This window comes from Tamandua tetradactyla, chromosome 10, assembly GCF_023851605.1.
Source record: "Tamandua tetradactyla isolate mTamTet1 chromosome 10, mTamTet1.pri, whole genome shotgun sequence".
NCBI classification, from domain to species: domain Eukaryota; kingdom Metazoa; phylum Chordata; class Mammalia; order Pilosa; family Myrmecophagidae; genus Tamandua; species Tamandua tetradactyla.
Window position 1 is genome coordinate 93,756,015 of NC_135336.1, and position 17,762 is coordinate 93,773,776.

At 39.7% G+C, this 17,762-nt stretch overlaps 1 protein-coding gene and 1 pseudogene across 1 annotated transcript in view; one reads left to right on the forward strand and one right to left on the reverse strand.

The window, feature by feature from the left end:
* TMEM50B (transmembrane protein 50B) overlaps positions 1–13,344 on the reverse strand; it is an 87,182-nt gene extending 73,838 nt beyond the window's left edge. The window contains exon 1 of the mRNA XM_077118872.1: positions 13,216–13,344. The gene's annotated coding sequence lies outside the window, so the exon portion shown is untranslated. The remainder of the gene's footprint in view (positions 1–13,215) is intronic.
* A 3,138-nt stretch (positions 13,345–16,482) lies between these two features.
* LOC143647729 (ribonuclease H1 pseudogene) lies at positions 16,483–16,968 on the forward strand (annotated as a pseudogene).
* Positions 16,969–17,762: the final 794 nt, after the last annotated feature.

The window sequence follows — 17,762 nt, forward strand, 5'->3', positions numbered from 1 at the left end:
TCTGTTCGTATATTCAGCATTAGTTGTCTCAGCTCTTGTGTCTCATTTGAGCTATTGGTTTGTTCCTTTGACTGAGCCATATTCTCAATCTTTTGAGCGTGGACAGTTATCTTCTGCTGCTGGCGTCTGGGCATTTATTCAGATTTCTCTTGGTGTTGGACCCAGCAAGGTTGTAATATTTTTCTGTGAAATCTCTGGGTTCTGTTTTTCTTATCCTGCCCAGTAGGTGGCGCTCGTGGCACCCGTTTGTCTGCGGGTCCCACCAGTAAAAGGTGCTGTGGGACCTTAAACTTTGGAAAACTCTCGCCGTCCTGGGGGTTCGCTAGCCAAAACGGCTTGAGCCGGCCCGGGGTCCGAACGCAGGGGGGGTTGCTGGTCGCCGCAGCCAGGGAAAGAGCCCGTCCGAATTTCCTAGTCGGCCCTGGGCAACAAGCGTGGCGGGAGGGCGCCAGCGGCAGCGGCCCGCCCGAGAGAGTGCACGTTCCCCGGGAGTCATGGGTTTGGAAGGGGCCTCCCCCACCCGTCACCGTTCTCCGCGGCCTGGGGGTTTCCGATCCAATTCTCTCAGTTGGTCCGGGGGCTGCGCGTGGCGTGGGCGCCAGCCGTCTTTGTTTCAGGGGACCGCCTCTCCAATTCTCCCAGCCGGCCCGGGAAGGGGGAAGGGAGTAACTCCGGCCGCTTGCCACCCCGCCCGGTAAGGCCCGCGCGCCTCGGCGATCTCACCCGAGCTGCTTCTCTCAGCCAGCCAGCCGTTCCAGGATGGGGTACGCTGTCTTTTTTATCTCTGTTGTGGCTTTGGGCACTTTCTGTATCGTTTCTACTCCCCTAGTAGGTGTTCTGGAGAAGAAACTAAGATCCGCGCGTCTTACTAAGCCGCCATCTTCCAGGAAGTCCTAAATTCCCCTTTTTAACAACCATTCTGTTGTTCGTATATTGCATTCCGGCAGCCAGCAAACTAGAACACCCATATTATCAACAGGCCCTTCCAACAGCAAAAATTTAGAATTGCCATACCCCAAGCAACCCCAATGAGAGGTATGGAAAGATCAAAGGTGATGGTGGAATTATACATAGAAGACAAGACTTAACAAATGAAAATGAATGCTGAATCATTAAATTGTTATCTCTTTTAGTCACCAGTATTTTAGAGAAGCTAGAAGTAAAAACCTGAAATTGTGAAATTGTAACTCATGTCAAAGTCTGAAATATGTTCTACAACTAATTGTGGGACTGTGCTTTGAAATTTATTGTTTTTTTGTATATATGTGATTGTTCACAAAAAAAGAAGGAAAAAAGTCAATTGTGATGATAAAAAAGTATTTAAGCCCTCTAACCTCCTATATTCTGGAGAAGCTAGAAGGAAAAATATGAGAGGATCATACGGTAGCCCATGACAAACTCTGGGATTTATCCTGTAACCACTTTTTGAAGAGTGCTTTGAAAACTACTGCTTTTTTATTTCTTTGCTTTGTTTATATGTTATACCATACAATAAAAAAAGTTAAAAAAAAAAATGTCCCACTTACAATGCCTTCACTGCTACATGAATGGATAAGTTTAGGAACACGTTTTTCTGGGGTATAAACACTTCAAGCCATTATACCATGGTAAGCATTCAGGGGACAGATAAATAGTGAAGGGAAATGGCTACAATACTAAAAGCCAGCACTCTCGACTGGGAAGATCAACTCTTAACAAACATGTGTTTTATTGTTGATATTTACCTAAAGGTAAGCATATTTATGATGCCATGGTCTTGATTTAAGTGGAAACTAACAATACTGACACTGGTTTCCTGGCTTAAAAACTTATATTTAATGTAAGATTATAGGCCTTTGAGACTTAATGAAGACAAGACATATTCTAGTAAAATCTAAATGTTCAATAACAGAATAAGTACTCAAGTAAATTAATTTACTTAATATGGATATCAAAAAATCTTTCTGAATAATACTTAATGGCAAAGTAAATGTGAAAAAAAACAGGCTATAAAATTGTATCTATAGCATTATTTCCTTTGTAGTAAAAAGAATTTACTACATGGACAAACCTTGGAGACATTATGCTGAGTGAAATAAGTCAGACATTAAGGGATAACTATTGTATGACTACACCGATATGAAATAATTAGAATAAGTAAATTACAGAGCTAGGAACTAGAATAGGTTTCCAGATGGTAGGGAGGGCTTAGGAATAGGGAGTTAAAGCTTAAATTGTATAGTTTCTATTTGTGTTAATCATAAAATTTTGGTAATGGATGGTAGCACAACATTGTGAACATAATTAACAGCATTGATATATATTTGAATGTGACTAAAAGGGGAAATTTTAGGTTGTATATATGTTACTAAAATAAAAACTTAGAAAAAACAAACAGCACTGTACAACACAGTGAACAATACTGTAAATGACTGACTATAGTTAATAGTAGTTATAAATATGTTCTTTTTTGAATTGTATCAAATGTACCACACTAATACAAGGTATTAATAAGAGGGTGGTATATGGAAATTCTGTGTTTTATACGTGATCTTCCTGTGAACCTACAACTTCCCTAATAAAAAAAAAAGAAAGTAAAAAGGTTAATTGCTACAGAATTTCTGTTGGGAACAATGGAAAATTTGTGGTAATGGACAGTGGTGATGGTAGTATGACATTGTGAATTTAATTAATACCACTTACTTGTACTCTTAAAAAATGGTAAAAATGGGAAATGTTTTGTGTGTGTATATATATATAAAACCATGATAAAACTTTAAAAAGAAATAATTTACTGTATATATATATATAAATATACATACAAAAATAACCAGACAGTGTACATTTTAGGTTTTGCAGGCCACGTGATCTGTCACAACAATTCAACTGTCATCATAGCATGAAAATTTATGTACCCTAGAAAAGTCATGTCTTAATCCTAATCCAATTATGTGGGAGCAACTGTTTCTCTTAAACCCTATCTAATACTGCATGCTGGAAACTTGATTGGACTATATCCATGGAATTGTGGATTTTAAATTGGATTAGGTGGAAACATATCTCCACCCATTTCAGGTGGGTCTTGATTACTTTGCTGGAATCCTATAAAAGAGGAAACATTTTGGTGAAAGCTGGAGATTTGGAGAGAACAGAGAAGAATGACAGAGTCACGAGAAAGCCACACCAGAGAATGCCACAGACCCGTGAAGCAGAGAGTTCACCAGCCAGTGACTTTTGGACTTGAAGACGTCCAAGAGAACTGGAGAGGAAGCTAGCAAATGATACCATATTTGCCATGTGCCCTTCCAGCTGAGAGAAACCATGACTGTGTTCGCCATGTGCCTTTCCATTTGAGAGAGAAATCCTGAACTTCACTGGCCTTCCTAAATCAAGGTATTTTTCCCTGGATTTCTTGATTGGACATTTCTATACACTTGTTTTAACTGGGACATTTTCTCAGCCTTAGAACTATAAACCAGCAACTTATTAAATTCCCTTTTAAAAGCCATTCTATTTCTGGCATATTGTATTCTGGCAGCTAGCAAACTAGAACACTGCTCTTCTCTACTTTGTTTCCTTTCTTCTTTGAATTACTGTGTGCCAGACATTATAGCAGACCTACATATGATGGGATTGACTCAGCACATAACTACTCTAGAGCACATACTGAATATTTACAGAGCATCTCCTAATAGCAAGGCACTGTGGGGAAAATAAACATTAATAAAACTTAGCTCTCATCCTCAGGAGATTTACAGCTAGCAGAGAAATCAATTAGCACTTTTCAAAATTCAATTATAATTTGTATAATTTTTAAAAATCTATTGCAAAAAATAAATAGATCAACAAAATATAAAAAACAAATATCATTCAAGGTATTAGGTCTATACAGCCAGAACAAAACGAGTTGACTCCAATGAAACAAAAATAAAATCTACAATTTTCCTACTATAACTACTACTATTAGTTATAGGGTGCTTATAGGTGCTAGATTCTTTACAGGCTATTCCAGTCACTCTTCACAGAAACTCTAAGGCAGTTACTATTATTATACCCTCATCACTGAAAAGGTTTACAGAACATATAGTTGGCCCATGGTCACTCAGCTAACATGAAGGACAAACAAATTTCCACTGAAGTCCAGGCCTGATTCCAAAAGGTGTGTTCATGACCATTACACGACTACTACCATCCTTATACAGTTTCACATTTCTCTCATTTCTGAATTCATGGGGACAAGAGGAAGGTATTGTTCCAATGCCTGTGGTGAGAAAACAATATGAAAGAGAAACAGCCCCAATTTAGAGAAATGCTGTGATCACTTAGAAAGAGAAAAAAGCAGTGCAATGAGGTCTACAATGACCTTGGTGATAACTAGCAATTCAAATCTTTCCAAAGGAGTCTGTAGAATACAGTTCTTCTTGGGTTAGCTATAAATCTGATTTCTAGGCACTCAGTGTGAATATTTTATAGGCTTAAAAATCTAACAGCATGAATTATTCACACACATAAGCACTTTCAGAAAAGACACTTTAAATGTTCAATCTCAGGGAATGTTTACTTGCTTTCTGAATTATAAATCACATATAATAGCTAGAATAAAATGTAGCTATTTTATTCTACATTTAGTAAATGATTTATATCTAAAACCAAAGAATAAGAACATAGATTTTTAGAGATCTTAATTTCACAACTTATCCTCCCCCCATAATATTCTCGTAAACATCTTTTTATTATTCAAAATATATATTATTTGGTGAATTTTCCCCTCCACTGCTTCTATATACATTTGATTTACAAATTTAAATATCCAGACACAGATCCATACATCCAACTACCTGCCTGACATCTCCTGGGTATCTCAAAGTCACTTCAAAATCAACATGTCCAAACCCTAATTCATGATCTTCTCCTCCAAACCTGACCCTGTTTCAGAATTCCCTAAATGAATAAATCACCTCTCCTTCAGTCATGCAAACAAGAAACCCAAGCTTATCCTTACTACTTCTCTCTTACTTCCCAAGTCCAACTCAGCACCTGATTATGCCTCCTAAATCTCAAGTCCAACTTCTCTCATCCCCCAACCACAGCCTGAGTATTCTCACCTGACCCATGACAATAACTTCCCAACTGACCTAGTTATATTTACTCCTGCCTCATCAGATATGCTCTCCAAACTGCAGCTGGAAAGATTCTTTGTAAAAAGCACAAATCTGAGAACTCCTCCTGCTAAAACCTTTAAATGCCTCTCCATTTAAGATAAAAAGGAAACTACAATACAGCCTATTTCTTCCTTGCCCTTAGCCTCCTCTTGCATCATATTCTCTCCTATCTCTTTTACTCAGTAATACTGGTTCCTCTTTTGGTGCCTCATACTTGCTAAACCACTCCTCCCAAACCCTACACACCCTCTGTTTGGTATCTTTTCCACCCCTGCTCACCTAGTTAACTCCTACTACAGATTTCAGCTTAGACATAACTTTCCCACTCAAACATCAGCTCTTCCTTCCTTCCTTCCTTCCTTCATTATTTATTTGTGGAGCACTTACCACATGACAGGCACTGTTTTAGGCACTAACAATACAACAGTTGAACAAACAAACAAAAAAAAAACCTTAGCTATGTGGTGCTTCAGTAAAGGAGAGATAATAAACATAATAAGTAAGTTATATACCATGTTAGGTGATAAGTGCCATGGGAAAAAAATGAGGAGGGTAAGCGATATTGGTAGAATAGGTGCTCGTGGGTCAGCTGAAATTTCAAACATCTTGGTGAGGCCTACTGTGATCACTAGAGATTAAGCTCTGCAAGGAACAATCTAAGTCCATTTTTGCTTACCAGTTGTTTCCAGAGCCTAGCATGGTTCCTCGTACATAACAGGTACTCACATATTTGTTGAATGACTGAATCTAACTACTGCAGCTTTCAAAATTGAAACTTAAATATATGTCTTATCCTGCCACAAAAAGAAATAGTCAACTTTATAACTATGTTTATTTAAACTGAATTTATAAAAGCTGGTAATAAAAACATTATTTCACAATGAGAAAAATTCTGCTGTGACAATATATTCAAACACATTATTTCTTAAAATCATCCTTTGATGCAGTGGCCTGGGGCAAAGGATTACGAGCTTTAAGGCATACAACAGAGCACTGGACGAGAAGGAAAGATTATTTCCGAAGGGGAAAAGGGGCCATTCAGAACCCTGTAAAGAGGGGAATTCCTAAGGCCACAAATGCATGCTTATGACACATGCCCCAAACACATGCTCAGAAAAAAATGGAGAAGACTCTACACTTTCACCTTAGGCCAAGCACTGAAAAGAGAACACTAGCCAATACAGAACCAATCTGTAAGACTGTGAAATCTATTTTTAGCTTTTTGTGTGTTGTAGCTCCTGGCATTCAAGGATATCTATCATAAAACTTAAGGAACAGACTTTTCAGGGACTAAATTCCAGAGTTAACACATTAAAATATCAAAATATCCACAGTGGAACAAAAAATTACAAGACAAAGACACAGGAAAAATGGCCGATCCAAAGAAGCAAGATAAAGCATCAGAAACCATCAATGAAGGCCAGACTTTAGACATATCAGACAAAGACTTTTAAAAATGGTCTTAAATATGCTCAAAGAATTAAAGGAAAGTGTGGAAAAGTACTAAAGGATATCAGGAAAACTATATATGAGCAAAACGAGAATTTTAATATAAAGAGAGAGAAATAATAAAAAAGGAACCAAAAAGAAATACTGGAGCTGAAGACCATAATAACCAAAATTAAAAATTCCCTAGAAGGATTTAACAACAGACGGGGGCTGGCAGAATAAAGAATCGGTGAGCTTGAAGACAAAACAGCTGAAATCACTCAGTCTATGGAGCAGAAAGAAAAAGAATGAACAAAAAGTGAGCTGAGCCTATGTGACCTGGAGGAGACCATGAAGCATACCAAATTCCACATTTGGGAGCCTCAGATGAGAAGAGAGAAAGGGGCAGAAATAATTCAGAAAAATAATGGCTGAAAACTTCCCAAATTTAACAAAAGACATGAATATACACATCCTAGAAGTTTAAGAAACTCCAAACAGGATAAATTCAAAAGATATCCACACCTAAACAATTATAATCAAACTGATAAATGCCAAACAAAAAGAGAAACCTTAAGGTAGCAAGAAAGAAGCAATGCATCAAGTAAAGGGATGCTCACTTACATGAAATAACGAGATCATGCAAATTCACAGACAGAAAGTAGAGAGTAAAGTGCAGGTTACCAGGGATAGGAGGGGAAATAAGGAGTCAGTGCATTAAAGCTGCAGGGTTTGTGTTGGGAGGAAAGAAAAGTTTTAATAGATGGTGGTGATGGTAAAACAACATTGTGAATGCGATTAATGCCACAACATTTTATGTTCGGAATTAGAAAGGAAATTTATGTTGTATATATGCTTCTACAATTAAAAGACAGAAACTAAAAACATAATGACAATTAAATGTCATAGGTGGTCCTAGATTAGATCTAATAATGAAGGAAAAAATACCCAAAAGAACATTATTGGGAAAACTGAGAAAATGGGATACGGACAGCTTTATATTCATGTTAAATTTCTGGAATTTTACAGCTGTCTTAACATGGTTATATAAGTGAGTATGCTTTATCTCCTGAACTTCATAGGAGTATTAAGTGTTAGAGGAGCATGATAAATGAACCTACTCTCAAATGTTTAGAAGACAGATATATAAGATACGACAAATGTGGCAAAATGCGAGTAAGTCTGAGAATCTGGGGGAGGGGTACACTGCAATTCTAAGTATTGTTTCTGAATTATTTTTGCAACTTTTCTTGTATTTACTTCAAAATACAAAGGTCCCACTGAGTACTCAATAAAATGGATAAAAATAGATCCACAATAAGAGTGATCATTTTAAATTTCAAAATACTGAGGTCAAAGCACAAACTGAACAAGTTTACAAAGAGGAAAAAACAGGTCACATACAAAGGATCAGGAATCATCACCTGGAATACTCTCAACAGCAATACTAGAAGCAAGAAGACAATGAAGGAGTAGCTTCAAAACTCTGAAGGAAAATTATTTCCAACTAAAATTCTATTGCCATGGGGAGTAAATGTTTAATGTGTAAGGAGTTGCTGTCTGAGGTGATGGAAAAATTTGGGGAATGGAGGGTGATGATGGTAGCACAACATTGTGAAGGTAATTAATATCACTGGATTGTATATTTGAAGGCAGTTTAAATGGAAAATGTTAATGTTGCATATATTACTACAATAACAAAATAAAGTGAAAAAAATTTTACTACCAGGCAAAATATCATGAGCACATGATCTCAAAGTATGGAAGTATGAGGAAAGAATCAAAACACCTGCAGATATGCAAGATGTCCAAAGAGTGTAATTCTTCTTGTCAAGAAGCAACTGGAGACTGAGCTCCTCCAGGGAGAGTAAATCAATAAAGAAAATACAGGAGGATACAGAAATTATCCAACACAAAGGAGCTAAAGGGAATCCTAGTTGTACCCCAGAGGCAGAGAATAATCAGTCCAGGTTGAAGAAGTGTAATCCAAGATGTAGGCATGTTAAGGCTGCCATTACTATGATCCCCACTGCTCTATCAGTTTCTTAACCCAAAGATTGAATGCCCCATGAACCTGACTCAGATTCTTATCAGTACTCAGCCTGGTTTGGCATGATCTTCATGGTATGCTGATAAAGTTTAATATCGCCCCACAGAAGGGTTCTGCTTTGACTGTGATGACTACAGATGGTGAGCTAAAAAGCAGAAAGTGCAGAGCAACCAACTCCCTCTGATACTTTTGCTGTCCTTCTGGTACTGTGTCCACATTACTGCCTTCCAGATACCCTGACCGTGGTGGGTACTTGGAAAAACTTGTAATGTGGCCTGCTGACTTTCACAGAAAGGACCCTTGTAAACAGCCAGGGAAGCTGAAGCCAGATTATAACTACAGATTCCATTCAGCTCATCTTTTCCTGAAGCCTTCATCTAATAGTCACAATACTCTCCTTTCCTTACACTGCCAGGTTTGTGCTTATTAATTTGAAACAAAATGTTAACCCAAATTAGAAAGCACTAGCATTTTCTAATAAGCCTGTATAGACCTTATCTGATGCTCTGATATATAAAACATTATCTCTGTTTATTTGATGAACAACCACCTCTAATAAAGACTCAGATAATTTACAGTCCTATAAGATTTGAGGTTAATTGCAGAAATTAATAAGGTATTATGATTTTAGAGTGGTAGAGAAATTAATCCCAAAGGTATTATAATTCTGTTGCCCTTTTGGAACATTAACCAATTACATCTAACAATGATTTTATTTAAACATTCCCTTCCCAGAAGACTACATAGATCTGTTTCTTAAATACTCTTAAAACTCTGTAGTACTCTTAATAAATAAAACTTGGAAACATGCTCACAATTTGTATGAAAATTTTGTTTTAAACACTATTCAGTTCAAAACCAAATAAAAAAAACAAAACAATCATATAGGATATAGGGTTGTGTGTGGATATGGTTGTATAATATGTATGTATGTGCATTTATGTATACACGCAAAGTTTATTTTTAAAAAAAGCAAGAGAAAGATTAAAACAAAAATCAGGAGAGAGATTACCTCTCGAAGGATACTACCTCTCTCTTTTTTTGGGGGGGGGGTTTATGGGCTGGGAATTGAACCTGGGTCTCCTGCATGACAGGCAAGCATTCTGGAAGGGTATGCGTCTTAATCTGGATGGCAGATACAATGGTGATAACTGCTATAGTATTCTTTAAATTATTTGTATGTTCTATACATTTTTGTACTGAGAAACATCTCACAATAAAAAAATTATTAAAAAATAAGAACATGCATTTCTGTTACTGTAGGATAGACAAGGGGATTACCATAGGATGTTATATAAACAAAATCTATCTGTTCACTATTAAACTTTACCACTGGAGAAAACCTAGATACTTGCCAAACATCAGGTACACCTAAATCAATAGGCCAAACCCTTGATCTTAAGGCTTGCTCTCGTGAAACTTATGTATGTAGAGAACCTTAGCCTACCTATAGTTATGCCTAAGAGACACCTCCTGGGGACCTCTTTTTTGCTCACATGTGCCAGTTCTCTCTCTAAAGCCCAACTCTGCAAGTGAAACCACTGCCCTCCCTCCTACATGGGGCATGACATCCAGGGGTGAGATATCCCTCAGGGACAAGCCTAGCCCTGGGATCAACAGTGCCATCCTGACTAAAAGGGAGAAGTATAACAAATAAGGTTTCAGTGGCTGAGAGAGTTCAAATAGAGTTGAGAGGCTACACTGGAGGTTACTCTTAAGCATGCTTCAGTTAGACATTGCTACCTATTATAACTTGCCAAACCTCAACCAAAACCATTCCTGCCAATCCTAAAGAACACTTAGGGCATTACATGAGATTCTACAAAGGTTCCATACACTAGGGTAACTTTCCAGAAACCTACAACCTCAAGATGGGTCCCTGCACCAGGTAAGTCTTGAAATGCAGAGAGGCCAGCCCTTCCAGAACATCAGCTAGTTCTACCCTCATCCCAAATAATCAAAAGCCCCTTCCAACATGAAAAAGTTAGAATGGTCAAAGCCCAAATACTATGCAAGAGTAGGAGAAAGATCAAAGGTGATCGCGCCGTTATACAGAGAAGGCAGGGTTTAATAAATGAGTATGGTGCTCAATCATATACTGATATCTCGTTTAGTCTCCAGTACCTTAGAGCAGCTAGAAATAAAAACCTAAAATTGTGGAATTGTAACCCATACCAAACTCTGAAATCTATTCTACACTAATCGTATTGATGTACTTTGAAATTTATTGCTTTTATGTATATAGGTTATTTAAAGATTAGGAGGAGTATAACAGAGACAGACAAGATAGGATTTAACAAATGAGAATAACTGCTCAATCATTATATTGATATTTCTGTTTGTCTCCGATGTCTTAGGACAACTAGAAGAAAAAACGAAAACCTGTGGAACCATAATCCATAACAAACTTAAAAAAGTACTTTGGAAATGTATTGCTTTTTTTGTATATATGTTACACTTCACAATTTTTAAAAAAAACATTAAAAAAATCTGTTCAAATTTCCCCTTCTAAAGGCCCTGGACTCTATTCATTCCTGTCAAGCCAATCACAAGTGAGTATAACCTTAAAGTGAACACTACTAAGTGGTAACAAGGTTAATAAATTCCTCACTATTTAACAGAGTCCATAAAATTCTCCCTGAAACAATCTCTAAATATAGGGCACAAATTAAGAAACACATCTAATTAAATAGATTTAGCCACTGCTTTCAAATTATAAAATATTTAAGTTATAAAAAGTTTCCTTGAGGAACAGAACACTGTTTTAGTTTTCCAGCTGCTAAAACAAATTCCATACAATGGTTGGCTTAAACAGTAGGAATTTATTGGCTCAAAGTTTTGAGGCTAGAAAAGCCTGAAATTGAAGATTGTGGCATTCTAGGGTTGGCTGCAGGCAATCATCGGTCTTTGGCCTCTCTGCCACACAGCAATGCATACTGCAGTGTCGTCTCCTTTCTCTTCTGGATTCTATTGCCTTCTATTGCCTTCCGGTTTCTTGCTTCTCTGTGCTTTCTCTTCCGTGGCCTTCTCTATAAAGCCCCCAGGAATAGGATTAAGAATTGATTCAGGTGGGCCACACTTTAACAGAAGTAATTTCATCAAAAAGTCCTTTTACAATGGGCTATTCCATCAAGAATGAACTAAAATTAGAAACATATTTTTCTGGGGTACATAACTCCAAGCCACCACAAGTACTAAAACTATGCTGAAATGCAGTAATCTGCTTAAATTATCTACCTGAAACTGTTTAAATTATCTACCTGCCACCAGAAGGATTTTTGTATAGCAAGGCTTTTAAAAAAACTTTTTTGAAAAGGCAAGGATAACATAAGAAGATAATTTCTACACCTTTACTCCATACATGAATTCAGGGAAAAAAAAAAAAAAAACAGCCAGTTATAAACTGCTGTAATCCTACTCGCATAGGAGAATGAGGGGTGGAGAGAGTATGTAACAATAAATCTACATCCTCACCCTGCAATAATTAAATCTGCTTTCCTTACAGCATCAATAGTGAAGACAATTTTTAATTTTCGTTTTAAAAACAAAAAGCCTTGCAACAGTTATTCCCGGTAAAAAAAAATAATAGTTTACACATTTGAAAAATAGTAAAGTTTGAAAGAAGAGGAGACAAAGTACAGATGATGATGGAATAAAGCCTGGCAGTAAGAGCCTCCGGAATTGTCAAGAGAGGGACTAACATTACTAGTAAGGTACATATTCTGAAAGAAGCGGGGCATTCCGAAAAGAGAAATTCATGGCAAAGGGGAATACTGCAGATTGCCCTCAGTCCAATCGGAAACTTGAATTTCTCCCCAAAGGGAGAGGCAGCGAGCTCGATCGATCTCATCACCCGTTTGCTTTTTAAATTATATATTCATCTTCCAGATTAAGCACTTTAAAGTGGTTAACTTGGAAGGCAATTTAACAGTTAAAAACCAAAACAGCCTTCCCACCATAACTGCCATTTTCAGTGTAATTTTCTGCTACTTATCTAAAAGATACTCAACATCTGATTAATTCTCAAAAGAATTTGGTTTCCCTTCCATTTCCTCTCCCTTCCTTTGTATTTGACTCTCTTGCGGCAAAAACTCAGAAAATTCCACAAAATACTGCCAATATGCCTCGCAATGGTTCAGCGCGAAGGGAAGGGGCGAAAAGTACTCGAGTCGCCCCTCAGGGAGCTCCCTCCGGCCTTAGAGGGGCGTCGCGGCTGCAGCCGAGCGTCCCGAAAACAGACCCTATCCTGCCCGTCGCCCAGAGAAACTGAAAACTTTCCAGAGCCCTCCAGGGATGCGAGCAGATGGAGGGACCGCGGGGCCTGCCCCGGGCTGCGGCCTGCCCCGGGCCCGCGGCGGCGGGGGTCATGGGAACGTCACGGCCACCGGCGGCCCCCGGGCCGCAGCGAGGGGACGGCGGGGCCTCGGCGGACCCGACCGCGGTGCGAGGCTGTGGGACCCTTCGGAGGGGAGACCGGGCCGAGCGGTGCCGTCCTCGCCTCACCTCGCAGGCCGGGCCTGCCGGGGACGCCTCCCCGCGCGCGGACGGCGGACACGAGCCCCTTCCCGTTCCCGGAGGCAGGTGGGCCGCACTCACCCGGGGTTCCTCGGCTCACACGACCGCACGCAGTGAGGGAGCAGACGCAGGGGTACCAAGCCGGCGTCCTCCCACACTACCCCAGCTCCCGGAGGTGGTGACCGGCGCGCCGCGGGAGCGCCGGCGGGGCGGGGCGGGGCGCGGCGCCGTGCGCACCGCCGCGACCAATCGGGGCGCAGCAAGTGGCCGCCCTGGGCGGGGCGGGCTGCAGTGAGCGGGGCTTTGGGGAGGGGCGGGGGCGCGGTCCCTCAGCAGACCTACCGGAGCGCGGGTTTTTGACCCCACGCCTTCCGATTCGAGGCTAAGTAGACCTGGCCCCACCCGTCCTCTTCAGCCGGCTGCCGGGTCTTTTCTCACTGCTTGGTTTCTGCGCGCGGGGCTTAGTTGCGGTGTCCTTGAAGTCAAGTGCGGGGAGCCTGGGATTCAGAGGGCAGGGGCTCAAATCTGTGCTTCTGGGCCCGAGCTGCCCAAAATAGGGGCACGTACTGCAGGAACTGAAGATCTTTGGCGATGCCTTTATTTAATCCTCTTCGTTCAGAAATGGAGCCCTGTTCCAATCCCGGACATTCAGAAATAGAGGCCCTATAAAGATGAAGTTTACCCGTCCAAGGTTACCCAACCTGAAGTTACCAACACAATACAACTAGTTAGAATTATGATGCTTTACCCCATCCAGCCACTGAGGGGTGTCTTTATTTTTGTCAGGTCTCTTACTACGGGCTCCTTAAAGGAGACTCTGTCTGCCTCTTGAATTTTCAGCATAACTTCATCAGCATTTGGAAGTCCCGTCTAGGTTTTGTACAGAAAGACGCGCCATTTAGATGTCTGGAGATAAGACACTGAATCCAGGCATTAAAAAATTGCCCTCTGTTGTAGTTTCCTCATTGCTAAAGAAAATTACCTTGCAATGTGTTGGCTTAATCATGGGTTTAAAGCTAGGAGACGTCCAAATCAAGGAGATGCTTTTCCAGAAGCCTGGCGTGCTGAGACTGGCTGGCTGCGAGGGATCCGTGGTCCTGGGCTCCATTGTCACATGGCAATGCACATGGCACCCTGTCCTGGCCTCTCCCTGCTCTTCCAGGTTCTGTTGACATTCAGCTTCTGGCTGCTGCCTCTGGGCCTTTCTGTATGAATTTCATCCTACTTGTAAAGGACTCCATAATAGCATCAAGACCCATCCTGATTGTGGTGGGCCACACCTTAAAGGAAGTAACCTCATCAAAAAGTTCCACTTACAATGGATTCACTTCCACAGGAATGGATTAAATTTAAGAACATGTTTTTCTGGGGCCCATAGCTCCAAACCACCATAGCATCTAAAAAACTTGTTTACCTTAGGTATAATGAAGTGAAAGATTTTGTCATGTAGTTATCACAACATGTCATTCTGGATAAAGTTATTCATATAGATCTTATACATGTAAGAGGGATAATACTAACTTTTTGGTATTTTCTATTTCCCCAGTTCTCAGTTTCATAGATACCACTTTTATATTTCATAACTTGGTGAATAATACATGTTTGGATACATGATCTACCATCCATATAATTGTGCTGTGATCTAGGAGCTCAGTAAGTATGTGCAATCTTAAAACTAGTTAGTTTTTGAATTACTCTTGCTTCTGTTTTGATTATTATATTAAAATTAGGTTTGGCTTTGAGTAGCTGGAACAAAACACCACAAATTAGCAGTGGCTTAAACAAAATAAATATTTATTTCCCTCTGTGCTTAAGAAGTTCAAAGTTGGTTTGGACCTGGTCAGGCTCTTAGTGGAGACCAAGATGCAGCCTCCTTTTTCATGCCAGAAAGAGTCACACATGTATTAGTATTAGCATATCTAGTGCTCTAAAAATGTTTGGGCGTTTGAAAGATATCAGCTTCCATTCCTAATATTACCTCATGGTTTAACAGAGCTGCTGGAGTTCCAGCCATTGTGCTTGCTTTACAATGACCAGAAGAGAGGGAGGACCCTCCCTGTTTAAGTATCTTTTCCAAAGGTGACATGTATCATTTCTGCTTTCATCTTTGTGGCAAAAACCTAATCACTTGGCTACGCTAAGCAGCAAGGGAGACTGGAAATGGGGTTTCTATACTGTGGAAGAAAGAAAGAATAGGTATTGGTGAACACTTACCAATGTCTACCATCGTCTTAAATCTCATCTCTCTCTCTCTTTTTTTTTTTTCTGAAACAGATAAATCTCATTTAAGGATTTTAAGATTCCCCAAGATTTTCTTTTTTAATCCTTTTACTCACACAGTGTGAATAAGATCCATCCAAAGTGTACAATCATTGGCTCTCGGTATGATCATAAAGCTGTGCATTCATCACCATAATCAATTTGAGAACATTCCCCTGGCTCAAAAAGAAAAATCCCATACCCCTTAAACCACCCTCCACTGACGCTTAACATTGGTATAGTACCTTTGTTACAACTGATGAAAGAATATTACAATATTACTGCTAATGTAGTCTAGAGTTTGCATTAGTTGTATTTTTCCCACATACCAACCACCCTATTATTAACACCTCGTAATAGTGATGTATATTTGCCCTAGACCATGAAAAAACATTCTTATATTTGCACTAAAAAAAATACTTCAGGGCGGGCCGCGGTGGCTCAGCGGGCAAGAGTGCTTGCCTGCCGTGCCGGAGGACCCCGGTTCGATTCCTGGCCCCAGCCCATGTAAAAAACAAACAAACAAACAAAATATAATAAAAACAAGAAAATGTTTAAAAATGTTTCCCTTTCTTCCTCCCTTCCTTCCTTCCTTCTCTGTCTTTCCTTCCCTTCCTCCCTCTCTTTAAAAAAAAAAAAAAAAAAAAAAAAAAAAAAAAAAAATACTTCACCTAAAACTGGACAGGTAGAACCCAGTCTTGTTTTGGTGCAAGCCTACTGAGAGAAAGGGGGAGTACAGGGAGACTAGTCTGTTCTTGCTTTCTCAGGACTGCTTCATGGTCTTGCTCTGATGAAGTGGCTTTCACTTCCCATCTTTTGAGAGTAAATAACCAAATGCGTGGGGTGGGCCACAATGGCTCAGCAGGCAGAGTTCTCACCTGCCATGCTGGAGACCTGGGTTCGATTCCCAATGACTGCCCATGTGAAAAAAAAACACAAAAACAGAAACCACCAAATGTGTGCCACAGGAGATATCTCAATAAAAGTAAAAAATAAAAAAGGACTTCAAAAACCCAATGATTGGAGACCAAAGACACCCCATAACTGGAACCCGGACGACGCTGAGCGTTGGGACTGGAAAAGGACGACATGAGCTCCTGGAGACAACGCGGACAGGCTTCTGGCTGGGGCTCAGATCAGATAGATGTTTATATAGATGGCAGCTGCAAAAATAATGGAAGAGATGGTGCAGAAGCAGGAATTGGAGTCTACTGGGGACGTGGCCATCCTCTAAATGCACGTGAGAGGGTTTCTGGACGGCAGACAAACCAAACAGCTGAACTGCAGGCAGCCTACAAAGCCATTAAGCAAGCCAGGAGCCAAAACATGAATGAACTCACCATTGGAACAGATAGCCAGTTTGTCATCAAAGGCATGACAGAATGGATTGGTAACTGGAAAGAAAATGGATGGAAAACAGCTTCTGGAAGAGATGTTGTCAATAAAGCAGAATTTCAGAAGATTGATCAAGCTTCCCAAGGAATGGATATTAAATGGCAATATGTTCCTGCTCATTGTGGCATCAGAGGCAATGAAGAAGCTGATAGACTGGCCAGAGAAGGATATAGAAAATGAGATAGTTTTCATCATAAGAGTTAGCTGCCCTCTTGGAGCTCTTAACTGCTGATGGCTACCCATTTCCAATCCTCCCATGAGCATCTCCCCATAGAACTTGGCTTCTCACCCTTGTTTCTATCTTTTTCTATCACTGATATAATTCTTTGTCAAGTACAATTTGTAATAAAAGCAGACTTTCTACTTAAAAAAAAAACCCGATGGTTGACACTTCCTTCATCTAGGCTATGGGCAGATGAGTGAAGAAATAATAAATAAATAATGGGGGTGCAAGTAAGGGTTTAAAAAAAATGGGTAGATTGCAGTACTAGTGGTCAATAAGAAAGAGGGGCAGGGGTATGGGATGTGTGGGTTTTTTTCTTTTTTCTCTTTATTTTTTTGGAGTGATGCAAATGTTCTAAAAATTAGCATGGTGATGAATACACAACTTTATGATGATATTTGTGGGCCATTGATTGTATACTTTGGATGGACTGTACATGTGTGAAGAAATCTCAATAAAAATATATTTTTTAATGTGTGCCACAGGAACTAGCCAAAAGACTGAAGTATGTCATGTAAACATATACTTCCCAAAATAGCATCTCTCTTCTTCCCCATAAATTTATAGAGTGTATAACAAAAACGCTTCATGTGAATAAATTTTATGCAGCTGCTAAACTTCTTGTATCCTGGTGGAGTGTGACTAAAATCACTCATACTTTTGTGGGTCTGAAATAGAGCTCCCCCAAAAGGATGGATGTTCATTTGCAGGGAAGACTGTTCTTTAGAAACCAAAGTTTGCAAGATAATTT